Genomic DNA, 27085 nt, shown 5'->3' on the forward strand with positions numbered 1-27085 from the left:
TTCATTGTTTTACCGCTTGTTTACGCGTCATGTTAGAGTCATATGCTAGTAAAATTTTGCACGTGGATCAATGTTGGTGTGTAGGGGTGAGATAAGGCTATTTTTTTTTTTTTTTGAAATTGGAATTAATGGGAGTTAAAAAAATAAAAAAAATTAATCCATTAAATTGGGCAAACAAATTGTACTAGAATTCTGGAGTTTCTAAAGAGTATCGCTGATGGGAATTAGGACAGATGTACCAATTTTGTATACCTTCCACCATAGTATTGAGGGTATATTAAGTTTGTTATTCCGTTTGTAACACCTCGAAATATACATTTTAGAGCCCAGCATAAACTTCTATGTCGATTTAGAGATGTCCCTCCGTCTGTGGAATCACTCTAGCTTCCGAACAAATTGAAGTAGGTTGATAAAATATTACTCAAATGTGTGTTTGGTCTGCAGGACTGTTGGTATTGTAAATGGGGTATGTGCCCCATATGACTGTACCTCTCTATATTCAGTATTTTAATGATTTTAGCGATATTATTCACCGGTATTGTTTCATATTTCGTTATAAAAGTTCGTAATGGGTGCCACATCCTGTGACAGAAAATTGGCTGTGCAGGTCCAGGTCTTCTTATAGCCTCCATATACCTCCCGATATTCGGTATTATGATGATTTTAGCTACATTATTCACCGGAACTGTTATCAATTTCGTAGTTGAAGTTCCTAATTGGTACTACAGCCTGTTACTGAAAATTATCAATTCAGTTCTACGTCGTCGTTTAGGACCCCTATAAGTTATATAAGAATTGTTTCAAATTTCGTTTGTGGAAATCTTAACGGATACTACAACCTGTGACAGAAAATTGGTGTGCAGGTACATTTCTTCGTATAGCCCCCATAAAACGGTACCTCCATATATTCGGTATTTTGATGATTGTGCGACACTATTCACCGGAATTTTTTCGAATTTCGTATTTGAATATTGTAATGGCCTATAACAAGAATAACTTGTGCACATCCACGTTTTCGTATAGACCCAATTATAGCGGTAAAGGCCTATATCATGTATTGTTAAGATTTTAACAAAGTTTTTAACGTATGTTTTTTTTAATTTTCAAATTTGTTCTTAATGTTAATGTTTTTTGTTATTATGTCAATAATTTTTTGTTATTTGTTATCATGTCTTTTGTTAAAGAATTAAGTTTCGGAAGTATAGTTGATATACGTAATTGGGTTTGGTGAAAGAACTGTACTAAATGACATACCAAATGTGGATGAACGGATGAAACTGGTGGGTAGTATGAAAAAATGAGTGGTTTTAGAAAAGCATACAACAAGTAAAGGAAAAGTACTAAATTGAACTAAATGTGTGTTTGGGAAAGGAATAAAGTTGGAAATCAGAGATTTGGCGTTGGGATTATTTTTTTGTGCCGTGGGTTTGATAAATGGAGGTAGACTTGGAAATGTGTACTAAGAAATATAAAATGGTATTAGTATTTGGGGGAAAGAATATAGATTCATATTTGGAATGACGATCGTTTATGGGGTATAGAATGGATGTACCAAATGGAAATGTGTACTAAGTGTAAGAACAGTACTAAATTTTATTTTGGGTAAACGGATAGAGCTGGAAATTTGAAATACTGGCATTGGGGTCACTGTTAGTGGTTGGGGTTAAAAAAAGATGTAGTTTGAATTGATGAATGGTACTAAATTTGGTAGGAATAAAGTTGGAAAACAATAATTTGGTGTTAAGATTTATTTTTATGTGGTGGGATTGATAAATGGATGTAGATTTGGAAATACGTAATAAAAAGTGCTAAAATTAGTATATGGTACTTAATTAAGTATTTGAGAAAGGGATAAAGCTAGAAATTTGAAATGAGGGTTGCTAAAGGAATGGAAATGTGTACTAAGTGTACTAAAAGCTATAAAACATATGCTACAAGTATACTAAGGGTGTTAAATTTTGTAGAGGGAGAAGGTACAATGCTTTAAATGTAAATTTGCCACTGTTGGTGTGTATAATTGAAGTTTGAAGGTGGTTTTACAAAAAATGTACTAAAAAAGTTAAATTAGGTATTTGGAAAGGAATACAGTTGGAAATCTAAAATTTGGTATTATTATTTTGGTACCAGCTTTTGGGTTGGGGTTTATAAATTGTTGGTTATGGGTCAATGGTAAAACTTATGTATATTGTGTTTGGTAAGTCTGCACCGTACAGACTTGGGGAACAATTGTAGGCGAAGCCCCTCTAATGCTGCCAGTATGTCCAATACGTACGGGGGGCCGCAAGGTAAAATGGATGTTTGATGAAATAACCAGTAAAGAATGTCCTAAAGTCGGGTGGGGCCGACTTTATGATACCCTACACCACTTTGCTAATTTAGTAGAGCTCAACATAACAATTAAAATTTTTTGGGAGAATTCAATTATACACGCTATGATTATAATTATAATTTAAAGTTGAAAGGACTAAATATGCCGAAACATTTGTATCTTTTTAATTCGGACTTGTATTGCCCATTTGGTGCAAAGTTAATTTCAAATCAGATATAGATATATATGGGAGCTATATCCAAATCTAAACCGATCTTCACCAAAATTGGCATACTAGCTTCTAGACTTAATTCAGTCGCATGTGCCAAATTCCATCCCATTTGGACAAATATTAGACGTTTGGTGTACAATAAAAGGTACATCGGACGAAGTTGTATATGGGAGCTATATCCAAATCTAAACCGATCTCGATAAAATTTAGCAAGGTATTTCTGAGTTGTATTTAATATATTTCCCCAAATATTGTTGTTACAGAGTGAGACAAAAATAACACATCGGATGAACAATATATATGGGAGCTATAGCTATTTCAGGTTTTTGTGCACTAAATGGCTAATATCAGACTATATTTTTGCATTTATAACGGAATTCAGCCTAAAATCAAGTGATTCAAATTTTGGTGAAAATTCGTTCAGATATAGCAATATCTCCCATATGTATGTTTCATCCGATTTGGTTTTAAAGTCCCTCACATGCGTAATATGCGCTCCACAACAATGATATTTGAAACCGGGCATCAGATACTGCTTAAAAATACCTCGGTCAACTTTTATCGAGATCGGTTCAGATTTCTATGTAGCTTCGATATACGTCTTCAACCGATTTTACGTAATATCAGCCCAAATGGAATAGATTTTTTCATATTCTGCCGAATTTTACCACTTGGTAAAACTCGATCCGTATATATATTGCACCAATAAATATTTTTAAAGTAATCCCTATCAAAGTCATATTGTGTACTACACAGCAATGTTATTTGGTTCACATACATTCCCAGTATAAACTTTTTATTACGTGAGGTCTACTAAATGCGCATAGTGGTGTAGGGTACCATATAATATAATAAAATAATTGCTGAAAAAAACTTAATTCAGTGGTCTCGGCTGCTCGGATCTTGCAAAAGAAAAAGTCAAGCCTTTTCTATGCATAAGAGACATTTGAGAGTTTCTAGTTACAGAAGGCTTTTGAAGGTGTTTTTTGATGAGATCTTGGGGGTTTCGTTGCGATCTGTGTACAAAATACCCACAGAAAGCCTTTTGAATATAGAATGACTTTGGTTTACCATTAGAATCAGCGACATACACAAAAATTAACTTTTCGATGTTGAATGTTAAAAGGAAGAAGATACAAGACATTTAATCACGCCTTCTCAGTGCCATCTTCAAAATGTTTTCGGTAAGTAGACAATTTTAAATAGTTCTGCGTTTTTGCATATATTTATTGCAAGAACCTATATTCCTTGTTACCATCCTGAAAGTATGCAACAATTAAAATCATGTGTAACTATTCTAAGGCACGTTATGAAAACATAGTCGTATATCAGATACATAAATATGTAGAACTAAGCAGATTCACATACTATGTAATATACAAAAATAAGACCATAAAACATAATCAGCTACAGTTGCCAACAGCAACAAGTTGAAGAAAAAACCTCTAAACAGCAACAAAACAAGAAGAAAAATCAACAGTGTAGAAAGCAAAACAAAAAAAAGCTGGGGTTGGAGTAACATTAAAAAGAAATCAAGAAGAAAAAGAAATACAAAAATGTTATGTTTGTATATGTTCTGGAAAGGATTTTTAAACGTAAGGACTAGCAAAAACACCTTAATGTAGGCTTTTGGAAAATCCCAGTCGAACACAAATGCTTATAATGAAATGATACAAGTTGTGTGAAACTTTTAGCTTATTTTTAGGAGGGTTAAGCTATATCTTCAAAACTCTCAGAAATTTATAAGTCAATAAAAACTTTTTATTTACAATAAAATTTATTTAAATTTATATTTTTTCTGAAAATTTATCTTTTGTTCGGAAAAGTCAATGGCACTGGATTTTAATTCGTTTATTTTCATTTTCATTACAAGAAATAGCAACAGCACATCAAAGTTCTAATGAAATTCATAATAATTATTTATGACGCATATTTTAAGGCGTTATTATCTTTAAAATTTCATACAGCTGCTTTCAAATTATTATTTCGTATCTGAACGTTATCTATTTTTAGACACAAGACAAAGACTTGCAATTGATTGAAATACCTGCAAAACCTTGTGTGAGCTGTAATGGAAAGGGGCTCCATCAACGACTACAACAACAGCAACATTCAAAAATCAATGACCCTCGTCTTGTCCAATGAACGCGTAATTGAATTAGTGACATTGACACCAAATACATGATTCCCATCTACATTTGAAGTGCTCCACTGAACATCTAAGGGAAATACTTGTGTTTATCATGCCCGGGCGACAATACATGTAAAATGGTTATTAAATTCTGGCAAATGCTTTTACCAAGAACACGTACTTCATTTGTTGATTACCACCAAAGGCATTAGTGATGTGAGAATTCGCCTAGAAGAAGAAGAAATTCACTCCATTTGGGCTGACATTAGCCACTATTTGCACAATAAACTTTAAATCGGACTAAGGATATATATGTGAGGGACTTAGACATCAAATCGGATGAAACATATATATATATATATATATATATATATATATATATATATATATATATATATATGTTTCATCCGATTTGATGTCTAAGTCCCTCACATATATATCCTTAGTCCGATTTAAAGTTTATTGTGCAAATAGTGGCTAATATATATATATATATATATATATATATATATATGTTTCATCCGATTTGATGTCTAAGTCCCTCACATATATATCCTTAGTCCGATTTAAAGTTTATTGTGCAAATAGTGGCTAATGTCAGCCCAAATGGAGTGAATTTCGGGATTCAATCAGAACCGATCTTGATAAAATTTGTCAGAGCTATATCTTGGCTGTATCTGATAACTGGTACCAAATATCATTGTTGTCGAATGCATATTACGCTTGTGAGAGCCTTTAACACCAAATCGAATAAAACAAATATATGGGAGCTATAGCTATATCTGAACCGATATACTCGAAATTTGAAGTACTGGTTTATAGGATTAATTCAGTCGTAATTGCCAAAATTCAGTCTGTTGTGGCTGATATTAGCTATTTGGGGCACAATAAACCTGATATCGGATAAAGATATATATGGATATCCAAATCTGAACAGAGGTATTTTCGAGCAGTATCTGTTGTCCGGTACCAAATATCATTCTTCTGGAGTGCATACTACTTATATTACTCCAGATGATCCAGCAGCTTAGAAATTCTGTTATAAATTACTAAGCTGCTTGATCATATGGCACTTGATCTACATTTCCCTTTGCGGTACAGTAGACACAGCCAATGAGCAGCGTTTTTTAAAATCTGTACCTTGTAACGTATGTTTACTAATCTGTGTGTGTCTGTTATTTTTATACCCTCCACCAAAAAAGTATGGAGGGTATATTAAGTTCGTCATTCCGTTTGTAACTTATCAAAATAATCATTTTAGACCCAACAAAGTATATATATTCTTGATCAGCGTAAAATTCTAAGACGATTTAGACCTGCTCGTCCGTCTGTCCGTCTGTTGTAATCACGCTACAGTCTAAACGAATTAAGATAGGAAGCTAAAATTTTGCACAGATCTCTCTTTTATCTGCAGGCAGGTCAAGTTCGAAGATATCGTATAGCCCCCATATAACGGTACCCCCGATATTCGGTATTTTGATGATTTTACCCACAGTTTTCAACGGAATTGTCTGAAAATCCACACAAGAAGTTCCTTGTGGGTATTTTATACCTCGGCAGAGAATTATCTATATAGGTCCACAATATCGTATAGCTCCCATATAACGGTACCTCCCGATATTCGGTATTTTGATGATTTTACCCACATTTTTCAACGGAATTGTTTGAAAATCCACACAAAGAGTTCCTTGTGGGTACTTTATACCTCGGCAGAGAATTATCTATATAGGTCCACAATATCGTATAGCCCCCATATAACTGTACCCCCCGATATTCCGTATTTTGATGATTTTACCCACATTTTTTAATGGAATTGTCTGAAATTCCACAAAAGGAGTCCCTTGTGGGCATTTTACCCCCTCAAAAGAATAGTCCACGATATCGTATATCCCCCATATAACTGTACCCCCGATATTCGGTATTTTAATGATGTTAGCCACACTTTTCAATGGAATTGTCTTAAAATCCACACAAGGAGTTCCTTGTGAGTACTTCAGCCCTGAAAGAGAGAATTGTCTATACAGGTCCACGATATCGTATATCCCCCATATAACGGTACCCCCCCGATATTCGGTATTTTGATGATGTTAGCCACACTTTTCAATGGAATTGTCTTAAAATCCACACAAGGAGTTCCTTGTGCGTACTTCACCCCCTGAGAGAGAATTGTCTATACAGGTCCACGATATCGTATATCCCCCATATAACGGTACTCCCCTATATTCGGTATTTTGATGATTTTATCCACTTTTTCCAATGGAATTATCTGAAAACGCATACAAGGAGTTCCTTGTAAGTACTTTACACGCAGACATCGATTTGTCTTTATAGGTCCACAATATCGTATATCCCCCATATATCGGCACCTTCCTATATTAGATATTTTAAAGATTTTAAAAGAATTTTTAGTGGATTTTATTTTTTTGAAAATTTTCTAATTCGTTCCAAATGGTGGAGGGTATTCAAAGTTCGGCCCGGCCGAACTTACTGCTTTTTTACTTGTTATTATTTTATTTACTGGCTGATGTAGTTTCTGTAGCCGGTGTGAAACCATTGCTAACCCGCCTTAGTCCGGACTTTAGTGTGTATGCGCTCTCTACGTATAGGGAGGTCGCACCCTCGGTCGGCAGGGGCGGGTGTGAGAGGCGTGGGAACGAATGAACCGATCTCGATAAAATTTGACAGAGGTATTTCGAAATGTATATTTCGAGGTATTACAAACGGAATGACTATCTTAATATACCCTCCATACTATGGCGGAGTGTATAAAAAATAATTTTGGTTATTTATGAAAATGCTCTATATCGGCTCACACTATCAAGTACCTTCCTCACAAAGTGTAATAATTTCGAACAATTATAACTAGTATAAAATGTGAAATAAGAGTCCGTTCATATTTCGCACAGCCCAATATTTTCACATCCGAAAAATTAGTGTCAAGATGGCATATACGGGTTCACTCCTTCTGGTACCTCCCCCACATAGGGTCACAATTTTCAATATTTATATCTCCTATAACTTTTATAAAATCATTAATTTGCATAAAATTGGAAATAAATGTTCAATCTCCTTTAACTTTTACGCATACCAATGCTTTTATTACTATTAGATGAAGTGGAACCCTTCGGTTCACTACTATATATATAATATAATATATAATATATATAATAAAATATTTTTAAAAATTATCACATTTTTCTTGAAATGTGATATCAGACTCAGGTTCCACTCCTGCGGAACCTCCCCCATAAAGGGTCAACAGTTTCAATAATCATAACCCAAGTCTGAGGCTATACATCTGTCGGCAAAACCGACTGATACTTTTAAACTTCACACGATCCAAATCGTTAAAACAGCTAAAAAAGTATATGACTTTGAGCAAAAGTGGGAGACAAGAGCTTTCTGGCATATTGTCATGTATCGACAAAGAATAATCGTAATAAATTTTGGTTTGAGCTTGTCAGTAATTAGCTTCATGATTGAAATTGTGTTTCAGATTCTCGATCTACTAGAAAATTCAAGCTATAAACAAAACATTTAATGCAAAAAAAAAAAAAAACAAACAAACAAACATACAAATAATTATTCATTAGGACATTCATGATTACTCCCCACAGATCATATCTTTGCATATATGTACGTCGTTTAAATCGCATCTTACTCGTGCAGACAGACACGCACAATAATCTCTGAACATTTTTCACATACCGCAGACACGCACACAAATACGCCCCTAAAGTATGCAATGGATACACACACGCATAAAAACGCCAAAGCCACCGTAAAGGAATTCACGTGTTAACTAAATTCCCGCTGATGATTGCGTGATTTTCAAAGATTTTAACAAAGGTGATAATTTCGTTGGAAGTAAAATGGCCTACGTTTACATTCGGGTGAGTGGTGTTGAAAAAATTGTGGTGGCAGGTTAAGACCATACGCACGTAATCTGCTGTTGTTATTATTTTATGCGAAAATGTGAAAACAAAAAAAGTTATTTGACTTTGAAACTCATAAAAATGTCTGGTCGGGGACAGCAGAAGAAATGAAATCTAGGACACAGTTCTGTGTCGGTGGTTGCTTAAACAAAGAAGCCTACTTTAAGGTTGTCACATACAAAAGTATAAAGTTATTACGGCCTACTTTTAGGCAAGTGAACCATAAGGGAACCCAACTCAAAGCAAAAAATAAACAAATATCACAAAAAGGGACAAAACTAAATGGTTATTGTTTTGTCATGACCTTTATGGCTGCCTTTCACATTTCGTAAGAAAACATTTTTTTTACTTGGCAAAAAAATAATTTTTGCGTTTACATTTGCCCCGCTTACCCTTTTCTAATTGAATACGTCTCTACTTTGCCAAGAAGTTAATGATTTATTGATTACCTTTCAATGAATGAAATGCAAACAAAGGCATTTACCTACCGTATCCGCAGGCTACGGAAAGTGTTAGATGAGATTTGGTAATGTTGACCACACACACACACACATACTTTGTGTAACTAACCGAAATGACCTTTACATTTGAACCATATTTTCGTTATATTTGCCATTATGGGGTTAATTAAAAGAAAAATCTTAATTAAGACAATTCAATGTTATCAGATGACATAGAAATTCCTTTGGCCAATTGAGAAGCGATTGTGCGTTAATTTTAATTGCCAAATACAGTTTGGGACCGCATTGGCTGCGAAGCCCTTAAAGGGTTTTATTAAGTATCTAAGGGCAAGTCTATTTTTATATATTTTTTTAAACATGTTTTTTTTACTTTAACAAGTCATAATTGGGGTTCAATTTAGAAATTCTTCAGAGAATGAAATAGGATGAAGTAAGACGGAATATAACGTTGAAATAATGACCATTCGAAGAAATGTCGATTCTTAATGAAAAAAAACTCTTTAGATCGTCTTTATAGACTTTCTGCTCTTCAGCTGGTCTAAATAGACTTTCTGCTCTTCAGCTAGACTAAAAAGACCCCTATTCTCTTCAGCTCGCCTATATAAACTTTCTATAGGTACTTTTTTTTTATCTTTTGCTCGTCTTTGGCCTTCTAATTCGCCCATATATAATCCCTGCCCACTTCAACTCGATTTCTGATAAAAAAAAAAAAAAAAAAAAAACAGTCCGCTGTTTTATAGACTCTCCAATCTTCAACTCGTCTTTATATACTCTTCGGTTTCTTGCTCGCCGATATAGAGTGTCTGGTCTTCACCTCTATAAAAACTCTTTTGGATTGGGATTCTCTAACTCATTTTTATACCCTCCACCAAAAAAAAAGTATGGAGGGTAATTAAGTTCGTCATTCCGTTTGTAACTCATCGAAATAATCATTTTAGACCCAACAAAGTATATATATTCTTGATCAGCGTAAAATTCTAAGACGATTTAGCCCTGTCCGTCCGTCTGTCCGTCTGTTGTAATCACGCTACAGTCTAAACGAATTAAGATAGAAAGATAAAATTTTGCACAGATCTCTCTTTTGTCTGCAGGCAGGTCAAGTTCGAAGATGGGCTATATCGGTCCACGATATCGTATAGCCCCCATATAACGGTACCCCCGATATTCGGTATTTTGGCGATTTTATCCACATTTTTCAATGGAATTGTCTGAAAATTCACACAAGTAGTTCCTTGTGGGCACTTTATACCTCGGCAGAGAATTATCTATATAGGTCCACAATATCGTATAGCCCCCATATAACGGTACCCCCACGGCATTCGGTATTTTGATGATTTTAGCCACATTTTTCAATGGAATTGTCTGAAATTCCACAAAAGGAGTCCCATGTGGGTACTTTATACCTCGGCAGAGAATTATCTATATAGGTCCACAATATAGTATAGCCCCCATATAACGGTACCCCCGATATTCGGTATTTTGATGATTTTAGCCACATTTTTCAATGGAATTGCCTGAAAATCCACACAAGGAATTCCTTGTGGGTACTTTAGACCTCGGCAGAGAATTATCTATATAGGTCTACCATATTGTATAGCGTTACCCCCGATATTTGGTATTTTGACGATTTTATCCACATTTTTCAATGGAATTGTCTGAAATTCCACAAAAAGAGTCCCTTGTGGGCATTTTACCCCCTCAAAAAGAATTGTCTATATAGGTCCACGATATCATATATCCCCCATATAACTGTACCCCCCGATATTCGATATTTTGATGATGTTAGCCACACTTTTCAATGGAATTGTCTAAAAATCCACACAAGTAGTTCCTTGTGAGTACTTCACCCCCTGAGAGAGAATTGTCTATACAGGTCCACGACTTCGTATATCCCCCATATAACGGTACCCCCCGATATTCGGTATTTTTATGATTTTACCCACATTTTTCATCGGAATTGTCTGAAAATCCACACAAGGAGTTCCTTGTGGGTACTTTATACCTCGGCAGAGAATTATCTATATAGGTCCACGATATCGTATATCCCCCATATATCGGTACCCCCCGATATTCGGCATTTTTATGATTTTACCCACATTTTTCATCGGAATTGTCTGAAAATCCACACAAGGAGTTCCTTGTGGGTACTTTATACCTAGGCAGAGAATTATCTCTATAGGTCCACGATATCGTATAGCCCTCATATAACGGTACACCCGATATTCGGTATTTTGATGTTTTTAGCCATAGTTTTCAACGGAATGGTCACAAGGGGTTCTTTGTACACAAGGGGTTCTTTGTCAGCACTTTACGCCCCGACAGAGAATTCTCTATATAGGTTAACGATAACGTATAGCTCCCATATTACGATACCCTGCGATATTCGGTGTTTTGATGATTTTAGCCACATTTACCAATCGTATTGTCTGAAAATCCACACACGGAGTTCTTTGTGAGCACTTTACCCCTGAAACGAAATTGTCTATATAGGTCCACAATATCGTATATCCCCCATATAACGGTACTCCCCTATATTCCGTATTTTGATGATTTCAGCCACTTTTTCCATTTGAATTATCTGAAAATCCACACAAGGAGTTCCTTGTAAGTACTTTACACGCAGACATAGATTTGTCTTTATAGGCCCACAATATCGTATTTCCCCCCATATCGGCACCTTCCTATATTAGATATTTTAAAGATTTTAAAAGAATTTTTAATGGATTTTATTGTTTTTGAAAATTTTCTAATTCGTTCCAAATGGTGGAGGGTATTCAAAGTTCGGCCCGGCCGAACTTACTGCTTTTTTACTTGTTTTAACATGAATCCCTAAAATTAAAATCTAAAAATTAACAGGTTAAAAAGTATCAGTCGGTTTTGCCGACAGATGTATACCCTTAGCCAATGTTCGATTATTAAAATGGAGTAGGTTCCGATGGTATGGGTCAATATTGTCCATTTCGTGTCGGACCTAAATTAATAGGATACAAATATTGCGACTTGTCGGGCTTTGACTGTATTGGTTTCTTCCTTCACATTATATAAGATATGTGATAATTTTTTATGTTAAAATGCGCGTGAGGTACCAGATATAGTCGACCGAAGTATTCCATTTTCATACATCATCTAATACAAATTAAAATATTGGTATGAACAAAATTACAAGAAAATCGAACATTTATATTCATATCACACTTCTGGTTAAGATAAATATTTAGATATAGCAAGTTGTAAAGAATCTTCGACTTGTTTCGCAAGTTATGACAAATATAAGCATTGGAAATTGTGACCCTTTGTGGTGAGGTACCAGAAGGGGAGGGCAGATATATATATATCATCTTAACCACAGATCTTGCGTTAGCAAAAATATTTGGATGTGTGAAATTTGAAGAGAGTTAGACCTTTTTTTCTTTGCATTTTTTTTTTTTTTTTCAAAATCTCGAACCCTATGTGGGGAGCTACCAGAAGAAATGGTCCGATATGTACAATCTTTATAACAGATCTTGTGTTGATAGAAATATTCAAATGTACCAAGTCTGAATGAAATCGGATATTAATTTCGCGTTTGATAAGCTTCTCGTATATTTAAAATGTTGACCCTTTCTTGGAGAGGTACCAAAAGGAATGAACCGATATTGTTCATTTTCACACCTGACCTAGCATTGATGCAAATATTAGTATTTGCAAAGTTGGAGCAAAATTGGAGTATCCTTTCTCTTTCTGTGCAGTAAAATATTTTATTGTGGTGGATGTACCAGAAGGTGTGGGCCGATATTGTCCATTCCCGAACTCGAACAAAGTTAAGTAATATTACGATGTACCAAGTGCAGACCAAGTCCGATACCACCTTCGAGAGTTATCGTGCGAACCAGCCAGCCAGACAGACTGACGGACATAGCTAGATCCATGGTACAATAAGGAGGTAGAACAGCTTCGCAAAACTACAGAAATACAGCCCTGAGGCTGTGCCCGCTTCCTGTCAAACTTACAAGCTGTTTTCATTTGTTCAATATTTTCCCTATTTTTAAAATCAGTTAAACAGCGGGAAAACTGAATGAAATGCCTGGATTTCCTGTTAAAAATATGATCTAAATAGTTTGATCTATCAATTACATGGCAAAACTGGCGAATAGCTTCAATGCGCGTCCCGCAATGTACTCGTCTTCCAACCATTGATTTTGAAAATATTTTGTTTTTATTTTTCAAAACAATAAATACATACACAAAATTGAATTACAAAAAAATTGTAATCAGCTGGTAGCTCTACCTTACCTTTATATATACTCTCTCTCTAGCCGTATGGCTGAGGGTACAAGAAAGGTGAATCAAAGTTGACAGTTTTGGGTAGAGGACTTAGAGACTCCTTATTTTGGTCGTTTACTTTCCTTAACATTCCGTTAATTACCGAAATTATTAGCATTTGAATGTAACAGATTTTTGTCGTTAACTTAAACAAATGGGTTAGAGAAAATATGGACTCTTTGGTCTTCAACTTATTTACATAAACTCCCTTTTCTTCTGCTCCCCCGTGTGTATATGTGGACCCTCTGATCTTTAACTCATTTATATAGAATCCTTGCCCTCTTCAGAACACCCATAGCTACGATCTGCAGCTTGTCTATGCATTTTATCTTGTCTTCAACTCGTCTTTATAGAAGCCCTGCCCTCTCCAGATTATCTTTGTAGAACATTCTGACCTCACCAGCCCGTTTATATAGATTCCCATTCTATCCAGATCATCTATATAAAAGTCCTGCTACTGGTATCTATGTAGACTCCCTGCTTGCCCTCTCCAGATCGTCTACATGGAAGTGCCTGCTCTCTCCAGGTCGTCTATATAAACTCTAGCCTGCCCCCAAGCTCACCAATTTAGTCTCTCCGCCTGACATCTCTAGCTCGTCTATTTTGACTTCCTGGCCATCCAGTTCTTATATTTTAAAACCTCACGCGCTTGTAACATTTTCTTCACTGTAATGTTTATAATCCTAAAAAGCTTTAATGTTTACTTTGCTACTTTACATTCAATAAATTTATAATTCATGCTTTACTCCTCAAAGCTTTCTGTTTCCGTGTGTTTATGTAAGTGTTTGGCTATCATTTATATAAAAGCCATACGTACTGTCTTTTCACAATCAAGTACATGTTTGAAGTTGTATTTAAAATAAAAGCTCTTACAGCTTTCTATACTCCATTTGGTATATGTAAAAGCTATGTGAATAAAATCATGTTAGCTTAACTCATATGGTTTGTGACTCAAATCGAAAGTCGAGTGATGGCAAAGCTTTTATTTTTATCCAAGTTTTATTTGGCTTTTTGTGGCAACGTGATATCAATGCTGATATAAGCTTATGACAATTTGGCATTCTGAGGGATGTCTCTGAATTGAATGTAATCCATCTTCCTCTCTCTTTTTTCGCAAATAGATATTGAAATCAAAATATTCAAACATCTGAAATCCTTATATCGCAAAATATACCAAAACAATGATAACTGACCATTTCTCTCATTGCATTACAACACCCTTGAGACCATTTATTTACCAAGAACTACATTGTACCTAGGTATCTTAAAATAAAAAGTCTATCTATCCAATGAATATGCAAACAAACTACAACAAAATCTCACCTCACTGCCAGCTGTACAATTTTATGGCAAATTATCCTTTAAATTCCAAAACAAATCGTCCGTCATATAGCATACCGAATAGCCCGCCGAGCTATTGCCTTAGCACACGCCCCCGCTGTGCTATACAATTATGGCAAACGAATTGAAGAATGGACAAGATGTACTTGAATGAATCAATGAGATCCTCTTCAGTTTGAAGTGTTCGACTCTTGAAACACAAGTACCAACTCAAGAAAACACCTAGGCGAAACGGATGAGAGATCCTTCAGAAACAGATGAGAGTCTACTTGAGAGAGAATAACGAAACATTTCGTTACGTTTTAATGAATGGATTGTTTTTGTGGGTGCGTAAACAAAAGATCAGTTTGAATGATCATAGGCTGCTTGGGTTGACACAAAGGACAGAGATAGTTAATGTGTGTGAAAAAGAGAGAGAGAATTTTGTATTGTCGTATCATCTAAGACAGGTGCGACAGAGATGGTCTTATATACGTGTGTGTGTGCAGTCAAGGTTGGGAAATTCCTTTTATGACCCATGTGCGTTTTGTTGTTGTGCTCAAAATACGAGCATCATTAGTTACAAATTGTTGTTTGCTGGCCGAGTAATTCTTTGAAAAGTATCCTCACAACATCACACACAGGTGTGCAATATTTCCCAAGACCTTAAAATGCTTGCAGGGGAGACAAAGAGAGAATTGCGTTACTCACACAAATGCCCGCCCGCCAGACAATTTGTTGCCAAATTTATTGAGAATTTCTTGTGCGTTCTAAGCAAATTTCTGCATTTGCTAATCTTTTGTTTTATTTTGTGTGGTCGACTCAAGTTTTTGTTTTGCCGTTTTCAAGTGCAAAAATTTGCTAAAGGGACTTCAAGGAGTGACCATGGTTTAATTGCAATTTGCCTCCAGGGAATAATTGATTTTGGATTTTGTAAACATCAGGGAAATCCCAATATGCAAATATTTGTCACAAAGCATACAACAATAAATTTTGAATATTTAATCCTTGTGAATATTTGTGAACAGTAAGGCGTGGAGAATGGTCTTTGTTAAATAGTTTGACTTTTTAAGCCAAATACATGACATCTTAACCACAATGATATTTGTAGGGAAAATGTGTTACGATACGTTACGATTTGATTTTTACCAAGAATACCTAAAGCTATTATCATGTGTTGGGTCGATTTAAAATTATGTTAAGGGATTGTAATTAGAACGTTTCAGTCGTTTGGTCGAAGTAACACAATGGTTTAGTGTATTGAATTACACCAACTTCGATTGGAAAGGTTAATAGTACTCATTAAATTGGGTTGGACATACATTCCTATATTGAAAAATTTTCATCAAATTTGATGTACTTGCTTCTAGGCTAAATTCGGTTGAAAGTGCCGATATAAGCCATATGGTGCCCCATAAATCTGGATTTGGATAAATATATATACTAGAGTTACATCCAAATCTGAACCGATCTTGATAAAATTTGGCATAGATTTTTCTGAGCTCTATAAGATATCTGGTACCAACCATTTTTTTAAGTGCGTATTACGAATGTGACGGATTCAAACACCAAATCTGATGAAACATGTGTATGAGAACGGAGCTATTGCTACATCTTGACCAATTTCATTATCATTGTATGAAACGTACTGAATGGCTGTAATCTCGAAATTTGATATTGAGGTATCGGTTTGTATCTGTGGTTGAGATATGGAGGTGCTTTTGAAAAGTGTACTATATTTGTACAAAAATACTAAATTTGGCTTTGAGTGAAGAAATAGAACTGTAATTTAGAAATTTACTGTAGATGTCGCTGTTGGTGTCGGTGGTTAAGATATGGATGTTGTTTTGAAAATTTGTGATACCAAATTGAGTATTGGGTGAGGGAGTATATATGTGGAATCCCAAAATTTCCCGAAAAGGACGACGAAGGAAGACGTGGACCTATATAGATATTTCTCTTACAGTGGGTAAAGTAGTCAGAAGGAACTCCTTTTGTGGATTTGTAGACAAATACATTAAAAAATGTGGCAAAATCATCAAAATACTGAATATCGGAGCTACCGTTACATGGGGGGATATACGATATCGTAGACCGAACTGGGCCATCTTCGAAGATGGGCTATCTTCGAACTTAACCTACCTGCGGACAAAAGACTGATCTGTGCGAACTTTTAGCTTCCTATCTTAATTCGTTTTGACTTAGATTTGAAAAAATCTTTTGTGTCTCGTTACCGTCAAGGAAGTGGATGGAAGAAAACAGCAACATCAGCAGAAATGGTTCTAAAAGTAAAGAAGCAACTGGATCGAAACCAGCATCGCAGTGGCCGAAAAATGGTTCGTGAGCTGAACATATCGCAATATTCCATTCGGTAAATATTGAAAAATTAGCTCGGGGTAAAGCCATTGAAATTCCAAAAAGCGCAAGAACTTACACCGCAACAGAAAGAAAATAGGCTCAAAAGAGATAAAAAGTTGCTTCGCTTGGCGGAAAGTGGTGAACTGTCGAATTTGGTTTTCTTCGATGAGAAAACATTCCTTGTTCAGCAGTTTGCGTGTTTACTTGCCAAGGAGGTCAGATGAAAATGTGCACCTTCGGTTGGCCACCAGAACTCAAGCGCCGCCCATGGTGGTGGTATGGGCGGCCATAACAGCCGATCGTCGCTCTCCGCTCGTATTAATCGACCGTGGCATCAGAATAAATGGCGAATATTATCGCGAAAATATTCATGGTCGCAGGCCTTGGTCATTCCAACAGGACAGTCCACCATCAGCACCATCGCGCGACCCAAGAATGGTTACAAAATGAGATTCCTCGCCCCCTTTTTTTGGCGCACAATGGCCACCATAATCTCTGGATACCAATCAGTTGGACTATTGTGTCTGGAGTATTTTGGAAAGCAAGGTTGACACTAAAAACTACCAAAGTGTCGATCACCTCAAGCAAGCACTTTGCCGCAACATTCGGGCAGCGTGTGACGGTTTCATTGGCGGTTTGAAGGCCATAATTCGTGCCAAAGATGACCAATTCGAACAAATCTAAACTTATTTAAAGTATAGACGATTACAGTATAGACGAATGTGAATGGCGGCACATTTCAAAAATAACGTATGTTTAGAATTTGAATCGAAAATGTTTAAATTTCAAATTAAATATTTCAAATTTTAAATGCAATTTTGAATAAAAAATGAAACATGGGAATTTCAAGTATAATTTCTGTATTTCAAGTGTAATTTCCAAGTTTCAAATGGAATATTTGTATTTCAATTGCTTTAAACTGAACTTCAAAAATAATAAATAAACCAAGTAAAAAAAACATTAAGTTCGGCCGGGCCGAAGATTTAATACCCTCCACCTTAGGGTAATGGAAACACAAGAACCAATTATGACCCACAAATACCAATTTTTAGACATATTCGTGGGAAACTGGGCAAAAATCATCAAAATACCGAATATCGGTAGTTACCGCTATATAGGACTGTACAAAAACCTGGACCTATACATACAATATTTCGGCAACGGACCTAGAATCTATTATAACCAACAAATTCTAATTTTTAGACAAATCCGTGATGAAATGTGACAAAAACCATCAAAATACCGAATATCGGTAGTTACCGCTATATAGGACTGTACAAAGGAAAGGAGGGTATATTAACTTTGTCATTCCGTTTGTAACATCCTTAAATATTCGTCGTAGACCCCATAAAGTATATATATTCATGATCAGCATAAAATTCTAAGTCGATTTAACGATGTTTGTCTGTTTGTCCGTCTGTCTGTCTGTCCGTCTGTCTGGTGAAATCACGATACATCCCACATTATTTGACGTAGAGCGCCAAAATTTAGCAGAGCAATTGGTATTGTGTCTAGGATGGTTGGTATTGAAATTGAGATATATCGGTCCACGTTCTGGTATAGTCCCCATATAACGGTACCTCCTGATATTCGGTATTTTTGATTATTTTTGCCACATTTTTACACGGATTTCTCTGAAAATTTGTAGTTGTAGATCATAATGGGTCCCAGTTCGTGTGGCGAGTCATTGTAATTATATGTCCACGTTTTGGTATAGCCCCCTCACGATATTCGGTAATTTGATGATTTTTGCCACATTTTTTCTAATGTTTCCTTTACCCTAAAGTGGAGGGTATTAAAAGTTTGGCCCGGCCGAACTTAATGTTTTTTTACTTGCCTCAGTATCAATAAGAAAGATATATTTAAGTAGGATATATTGTGCACTTGTAATCCTGCACTTTAATTTGTGAGAAATTGATATTGTTGTTCAGATATCAATACATAAACAAACAAATAAATAATACCTTGTAAATCATTTGGGTCCTGAATAACTTGAATCTTGTTGTTAATTTGTTAAGGAGCTACTAATTAAATGCTAATTCCATGATTGCCAGAGGTGTGATCAAATTTATCGCCCTATCATAAAATGTTGTAGAAATCATATCACATCTCCCCCGCCACCGTCTACCATAACTGCGAGACCTGTGAAATCTTTATAAAACAATTCGCACATGTTTCACAAAACAAAATCTTTTAATTACTGGAAAATCCAAATCGAACATTTTTACGATCCATATCGAACACTTCTCACCTTGTAAAATCAAGCCTATTTTAAGATCACAAATAAATATCGCTAGATTTGCGAGCCTCGCACACATTCGGCTGGACACAGCAGGATCTTGGACGAAATTTTAATGAATGAGTTACACAGGCAATTGAAAAGACAAAAACTCAACACTTGAAAGATAAGAGGTTTCATCTTCAACATTGAGTGAGTGAGTGGTAGGTAGAGCCGATGATGCCTATCGATCAAACAACTTGAGTTTGGAGTGGACAACACTTGAAAGAAAATGTATGCTGCTCTTCGAACTGAATTGAATAACTCTGCGGGGCAGCATTGTCAGGTTAGTTTTGTGAAAGGCAGGTAAAGGTAAATGCCAAAACTACGAACTATGATTCACAATGAATTTTCATTGTAAAATCGCCGACAGAGTTATTGAATTTGCCAGCCGAACAAAAGAACTGTGGAAATTCTTAAGATCTGTAGGAGTAGGTGCAATTGCGTTTATTACCCACTGCCCTTTTGAACCAGGGAATGAGTAACGAAAACAATTGTTTTCTTTTTTGCCCAGAGACACGAAATTGCCAACAATGCAAGGAAAGTATTTTGAAAAACGTTGTCGTCATTCAATTTTTGTAACAAATCGTCCTGTTTACGCTCAATTGCAACTGAGTTGGCAAATATTTGCAACTCTCGATCTCTCTCACTGACGATGTTGTTGTTCTTCTCTTCTGTAGATTTTGAGATAATTCTGCCTTATCATTAAAGCCGAAAATTGCAACATGGTGTAGCTAAGACTTTAATTTATTTAATTACGTTGACAGTTTCAAGTGTCGTGGGAAATGATGGTGGATTTTTCTTTACTCTCAACAGCCTGTGGGAATATTTTGGAAAGTTCCCATTGATTAATTGTTGCTTCATGATTGAGCAAAAATGTGCTAATTGTTAGTTAATACAGTTTGCGGTTTGTCGGTGGCTTTTAAGTTATTTCAGGACCTCACACATAACGTGGGTGATAAATGATTTATTCTACATAAAATAAAGGTTTTGTTATATAGCCACTCAACATGAGTGGTTTAATCTCTAGGACCAACATTTGTCAATATAGATTTAATAGTTATAATTTTTGAATAAATTTACCAATCCTTTCAGAATCTATATGTGGTAAAGTGCCATATAATTGAGCTTGATGCATGTAGAGTGGATATGCCTCTGTGAGGCCCGAAGGAAAGCCAAATTCAATGACGGTTATATGATACATTTCAATTTTCCATTTTAAGAAATTAAAAAAAATGCGAGGACATTGTTAATTGTTTGTATGTGGATTAAGAAAAAAATTGTTTTCAAATCTGCTAGGAAGAGTTAAAAATTCTCTTCTCCTGATTAAAAACTCGTTATTTAATGAAAAGACACAGATAAAAACCCTTAAAAAATACATCAACATAAGCTGAACAAGTAAAAAAGCAGTAAGTTCGGCCGGGCCGAACTTTGAATACCCTCCACCATTTAGACCGAATTTAAAAATTTTCGAAAAAGATAACCTTCGCCAAAAATTCTGTTAATATTTTAAAAATAACGAATACAGCCGGTTTGTTAGGGCCTGTACGACGTGCACCTACATAGGCATTGTTTGTCACAAGCCATTACCATATTCAAATTCGAAACTTGAAATAAACGGTGAATAATGTAGCCAAAATCATCAAAATATCGTACATATATAGGAGCTATACGAAGACCTGGACCTGCATAGAAAATTTTCTGTCACAGGCTGTAGATTCCATTACGAACTTCAAATACGACATCTCAAACAATTTCGATGAGTATTGTACCTAAAATCGTCAAAATACCGAATATAAGGAGGTACTGATACGAAAACCTAGACCTGCATAGGCAATTTTCTGTCGCGGACTGTAATTCCCATTACGAACTCTAAATACGAAATTTGAAACTACTACGGTGAATAATGACGCTAAAATCATCAAAATACCGAATATTGGGAGGTGCCGTTATATGGGGGCTATATGAAAACGTGGACCTACATGACCCATTTACGAACTTAACCTCCCTACTGGCAAAATAGACATGTGTGCAAAATTTTAGCCTTCTATCTCAAATCGTTCGAAAGATAGCGTGATTACAACAGACAGACAGACGGACATGGCTAAATCATCTTAGAATTTTACGCTGATCAAGAATATATATAATTTGTTGGGTCTAAGATCATTATTTCGATGAGTTGCAAACGGAATGACAAAATGAATATACCCTCCATAGTATGGTGGAGGGTATAAAAATCAAGACAAGGCCTACAAAATTTAAATTTTAAAATGATAATGCAATCATTCAACATTTCCATTCTACATACGCCCTGCTACAAATAAGGTATTGCCGCCAGAAAAATTGCCTAGTATAAATTCGGATTCAGGGACGCTAAAATCATGAAAATACCGAATATTGTGAGGTATCATTACTTGGAGTCTATACAAAGCCGTTGACCTGCAATGCAATTTTTTGTCATAGAAAGTAGTATCCATTTTAATCTCTAAATTTCAAATTTTAAACAATTCCGGTGAAAATGTGGCTAAAATCTTGAAAACGCTGAATATAAGGAGATGACGTTATATGGGAGCTATAAGAAGACCATAAACTGCATAGGCAATTTTCTATCACAAACTGTAGTACCCATTAGGAACTTCAAATACGAAAAACTCCGCTTAAAAATATCGCCAAAATCATCAAAATACCGAATATAGGCAGGTACCGTTATATGGGGACTATACGAAGACATGGACCAGTAAAGACAGTTTTCCGACATAGGAGGTCGTAAATATCACGAACTCCAAATACCAAAATTCCGATGAATAATCATAAAAATAGCGAAAATTGGACCTATATAGACAGTTCTATGCATGGATACTGGAGGCACAAATTAGCAATTAATTCTGTTTGAATTATGGACCTATATGACAACGTTTCGGACCTGCGGACCTAAAATACATCTGTATAAAAATTTATTTAGTTCGGCTAGAATAATTTCCAGGAATCAAGCTATACAGGGTTTTCGACGGACCTTTGGGCCCTTTGGGCCCATTCCATTCGACGAGGCTTGTCCGCAGGCAACATTCTTTGCGTCAGTTGAATTTTGTACGGGGACAAATGCAAATCATTGCGAATAATCCGTTGTAAAGTGGACCGATCCATGCCCAACTCCTGAGAACGGCGTTTTTGGGATGTTCTTGGGGACCTCTCAACACTGGCTCGTACGGCAGCGATATTCTCGGCCGATCGCCTTGGTCGACTTTTATATGGCCTCTTCGGATTAGAAAGAGCCTTACCAGTCGAAAATTTTTCGTATAAACGCTTAATGGTGTTCTTAGAAGGCGCACTTCTCACATTTTTTAATGTTTTAAAAGCACGTTGAGTTTTCACAATTGACTTCTTGTAAATTTCAACTATTTCAGAGCGCTCGCGTGGCGTGTATTGGTTCATGGTAAAAATCAGCTTGGACTGACGCTGCAAACGCGGTATGTCATTAAGCGATGTGACATCTCTGTCAAAAGTTATGGCGTTGCCAGATGGGTCCGTCGAATATGGGCAACCCTGTAGTCTAGACGAGTTGTCTACAGGAAGGAAAATCACGCAGATGGGCTATATCGGTCCACGTTTTTGAGTATTTAGAGTTCGTGATGGTTTCTACCTCCTATCGCAGAACATTGTCTAAACATTGCCAGGCTTCCCCACAAACGCTGGAAGGTAAAAAAATCGACCCCCGCCAAACTTAACCGTTTTTTATACCCTCAGCCATATGGCTAAGAGGGTACATATTAGTTGATAGACCAAAACGTGCCTCATCGAAGCAACGGTTTTAGACCCTAGGTTCCGTTGGACTAAATCCGTTTCAGAACATATGGAGTTAATCTAGGGGTGTTCGTTCGTCTGTCTGTATGTCTGACTGGCTCGTGCGTACGACGATTTTCGGAGGGAATATCCGATGTGATCCAAACTTGACACATCGTCATATTATTGTCAAACTTAGATCGATTTCGGAGATGGGCAATATCGGTCCACTCTTTTTGGGAACTCCCCCAAAATATAATTTACCATATTGAAAAAGAAAGGACCATTTAATTTGTGCATGCTTTGCAAATTCCAATGTTTATATTAGTGCCAGTTGCGAAAATGGCCCACTCCATCATGTACGTCCCCCACAAAGGGTCAACATTTTGAATTTGAACAAATATTCAATTTTTTTTTATTTTTACTAATGCAATATTTGGTTTCAATATGAAATATATCGGTGCACCCCTTCTGATACTTCCCCCACAACGGGTCAACAATTTGAAAAAATAAGCATCCGTTTCTCTTCAATATTCACACATCTCAATATTCTTACTAGATAGCTACCTATCCCTTCTGGTACATCCCCAACAAAGGGTAACAATTTTAACTACTTATATCTTTCATAACTTGCGAAACCGGTCACGATTCTATTCTATATCAAAATATTTATGTCAACCAGACATCTTATGTGAAAATGGAATTTATCGGATCATTCCTTCTCGTACCTTCCCCACAAGGGGTTAACATTTTGGCTGCTTATAACCCCAATAACATGTGAAATAATTCAGGGATTCTCTTTAACCTATGTGTATCTCAATGTTTCTCAAAACTCAAGTTCTGGCGTGGTTATGAAAATTTTCGATCCTCTGCTTCTGAATAATTATATTTTAATAAGCACTTGATGTAATGCAAATATGACATATGTCGGTACATTCCTTTTGATACCTCCCCCACAAAATGTAAGAAATGCTGATTACCAATTAATCCAACAAAACTGGAAATAAGTAATTTTTGAACATTTTAATACATCAGTCCACCCTATCTCCTACCTACTGCACAAAAGTTCAACATTTTCCAAAAAATATATGCTATCTCAAATAAAGGGGAGAAAGTAGTCGATATAATGAAAACCAGGCACGTCGCAATAATTATATCGGACTTAAGCAAAATAGAAAATATTGGCCCACTCCTTCGGTACCATCCCAATAAAGGCTGAAAACAGTCCCCATGTTGACTGATACTTGCAAACGATACGATGAAAATTCCTAGATTTCGACTTACTGCTCTGATGATGTTTGTCTGCCAATGATATTAATTTTGTGTACTGGCTACGATTTTCTTCATTTTTCTGAACTTTTTTCGACAATTTCGCGGGTTTTGTAATTACAAAATAGGTTTTTTTCGCATTTTATAGGGATTGGACCCATGGCGATGAGTTACAGTTCATACGGCTATAGTTAAATTCTAGACTTTCAATCCAATGAAGTCGGACTATATTATAGACCTACCTATATAAAATACAGGGGCTAAAATAATATCAACGTTCCGAGTGAATATTACCACTGCCTAATTAATACCAATGTTAGTTGGACATGGAAATGTAGGTGTGGGGCTGACATAGAAACATGGGAGTTCACTTACCCATTTCCTGTGAATAGTATATTGCAGATTTATTTTCGTAGTGATGATTTGAATATGTTTCGAATTATGTTTCTGCTTCTTGGTAACCTTCTGCCCTCAATTTGATTTCCACATATATTTTATATTTTTATCGCGCACATTTTAAATATATATGAAAATGTTTGGTACCAGATCTACGGAGTCAATAACAATAAAACGGAAGAGCTTTATAACAATGGGTGTTATAATAAATACCTGAACAATATTTCAGCTTCCGGAAATTTCCCATTGACGTCCTCGTAATCCGTTTAAGGCGATAAATTTCAATATTTATGAAAATCCAATGACAATTGACACAAAATTCAATTCGACATTCTGCAATTTTTTTCTTTCTTTTTTATGTACATTTGTCAGCTTAAAATATTTCACACATTTCATTCAAATTAATTTGTTGCCAACTTTGTCAAAATTGTCTATTGCACACTCACTCACAAACACACACATACACATTCCTGTCGTTCGCACAGACTTGTTCCAGTTTATTTGCATGAAAGGATAATCCGACAAGCATGGCTAAAAACCCAAAGAATAGGCCAAAGTAATTGTTGCTGATAAATACTTCCGTATGAGAATGAAATTAGCAATTGGGATGAAAAAAAAAAAATAGTAAGCTGAGGCTCAATTTTTGTTCTATGAAAATGTGAAATGAAAACTTTTATAAGGGAGAAAAATGTCAAATGAAAAAAATTGTAAAGAAAATATTTTTCATTTCGTATTTTCATAGAACGAGAATCCAGCCGCTGGATTGAATACAGCTATTTCAGGAGGATATAGGGCTGACAGTCTTTTTTTTCGAAAATCATGTTAAACTATGAAATTGAGGAAATGTTGAATATAATGAGTAGAGAAGCAAATAATTTGGAAATTTGTCATGAGTTGAATTAATTTAGAGACCATTAAATTGATTCTCAGTGATAGAGAAAATAATCACAAATGTGAATATTGGAAACAAATCAGTCCCTTCTCAAATGCCAAAATATGCCATTTTGCTGGATAATAATTATAGCCATGAGGTATAATAAGTCTATGAAGTTAGATATGTATCTTGATTTCACCCGACTAAAATATTTTTATTTTATAAAGAAACAAAGTAGAAGAAAAAATGATTATATAAAAATACAGTAAAAATCATGTCACCATTAGGAGGTGGAACAACTTCGTAAAACTAAAGAAATACAGCCCTGAGGCTATGCCCGCTTCTGGTCAGACTTATTTAAAATTATATGCAGAAAAATAACGTGCGGTAACGCTATATTAGGCTATTTTTAAGGAGATATTAGTCTTCGGGCGGGACCATTATGGTACCATTACCATATGGAGCTATATCGAAAAGTTTACGTTCGTTTTTAGTTTTTTTCCATAAAGTGAAAATAGATTTATTCTTACAGTTTTTGGGAAAATTTCCCCTTATAATTAAAAACGTTTGATCATTTTGTCTATCGAATGACCTAAAGCGTTGCCATTGAAAATTGTAATCTGACAAAGTCCCACACATCAACTAGTATGCGACGCGTTTCGCCGTTGGTTTAGCGGTTCATCAGGCATATAAGATGCTATTTTAGTGGATAGACGAAAATCAATATTTTAAAGTTCCATTCATGCGTACATCATTAGGCAAATGCGTACGTGAATACCGAATAAATGGAGGTACCGTTATATGGGGGCTATACGAAAGCGTGGACCGACATGGCCCATTTACGAACTTAACCTGCCTACTGGAAAAATACACATCTATGCAAAGTGTTAGCCTTCTATCTCTATTCGTTCGAATGATTGCGGGATTACCACAGACAGACATACAAATGGACGGACGTTGCTAAATCGTCTTAGAATTTTAAGCTGATCCAAAATATATGTACTTTGTAAGGGCTATCATGAATATTTCGAGGAGTTACAAACGGAATGACAAAGCTAATATGTCCTCCATAGAATGGCGGAGAGTATAAAAATAACGAATATAGGGAGTTACCGTTATATTGGGGTCTATAGAAAGATGTGGACCAGTATATGCAATTTTCTGTCATAGGCTGTAGTACCCATAAGGAACTTCAAATACGAAATTTCATAGATTTCCGTTGAATGATGCCGCTAAAATCATCATACTGCCGAATAAAGAGAGGTACCTATACGAAGACATAGGCAGAAATTTTTGTTCATAAGCTGTAGCACCCACTATACTTTCAATACAAAAAAATCCTGTAGATCTAACACACATCTGAGAAAAATGTTATCAACCTACTTCATTTCGTTTGAGCGATTTCCACAGACGGACGGACACGGAAATTTAATATATCATC

At 35.7% G+C, this 27085-nt stretch overlaps 1 protein-coding gene and 1 long non-coding RNA gene across 2 annotated transcripts in view; both read right to left on the reverse strand.

The window, feature by feature from the left end:
* The window catches only part of LOC101895766 (synaptotagmin-5), a 180799-nt gene that overhangs the window by 116636 nt on the left and 37078 nt on the right, over positions 1 to 27085 (reverse strand). The gene's annotated exons all lie outside the window — the stretch shown is intronic.
* Positions 4348 to 25341, reverse strand: LOC131805706 (uncharacterized). Its single transcript, XR_009343784.1, has 3 exons — positions 24984 to 25341; positions 24750 to 24922; positions 4348 to 4899 (listed from the first exon to the last, which is right to left on the reverse strand). It is a non-coding gene; the product is annotated as an uncharacterized LOC131805706 (long non-coding RNA).

This window comes from Musca domestica, unplaced genomic scaffold (genome assembly GCF_030504385.1).
Source record: "Musca domestica strain aabys unplaced genomic scaffold, Musca_domestica.polishedcontigs.V.1.1 6, whole genome shotgun sequence".
Lineage (NCBI taxonomy): Eukaryota > Metazoa > Arthropoda > Insecta > Diptera > Muscidae > Musca > Musca domestica.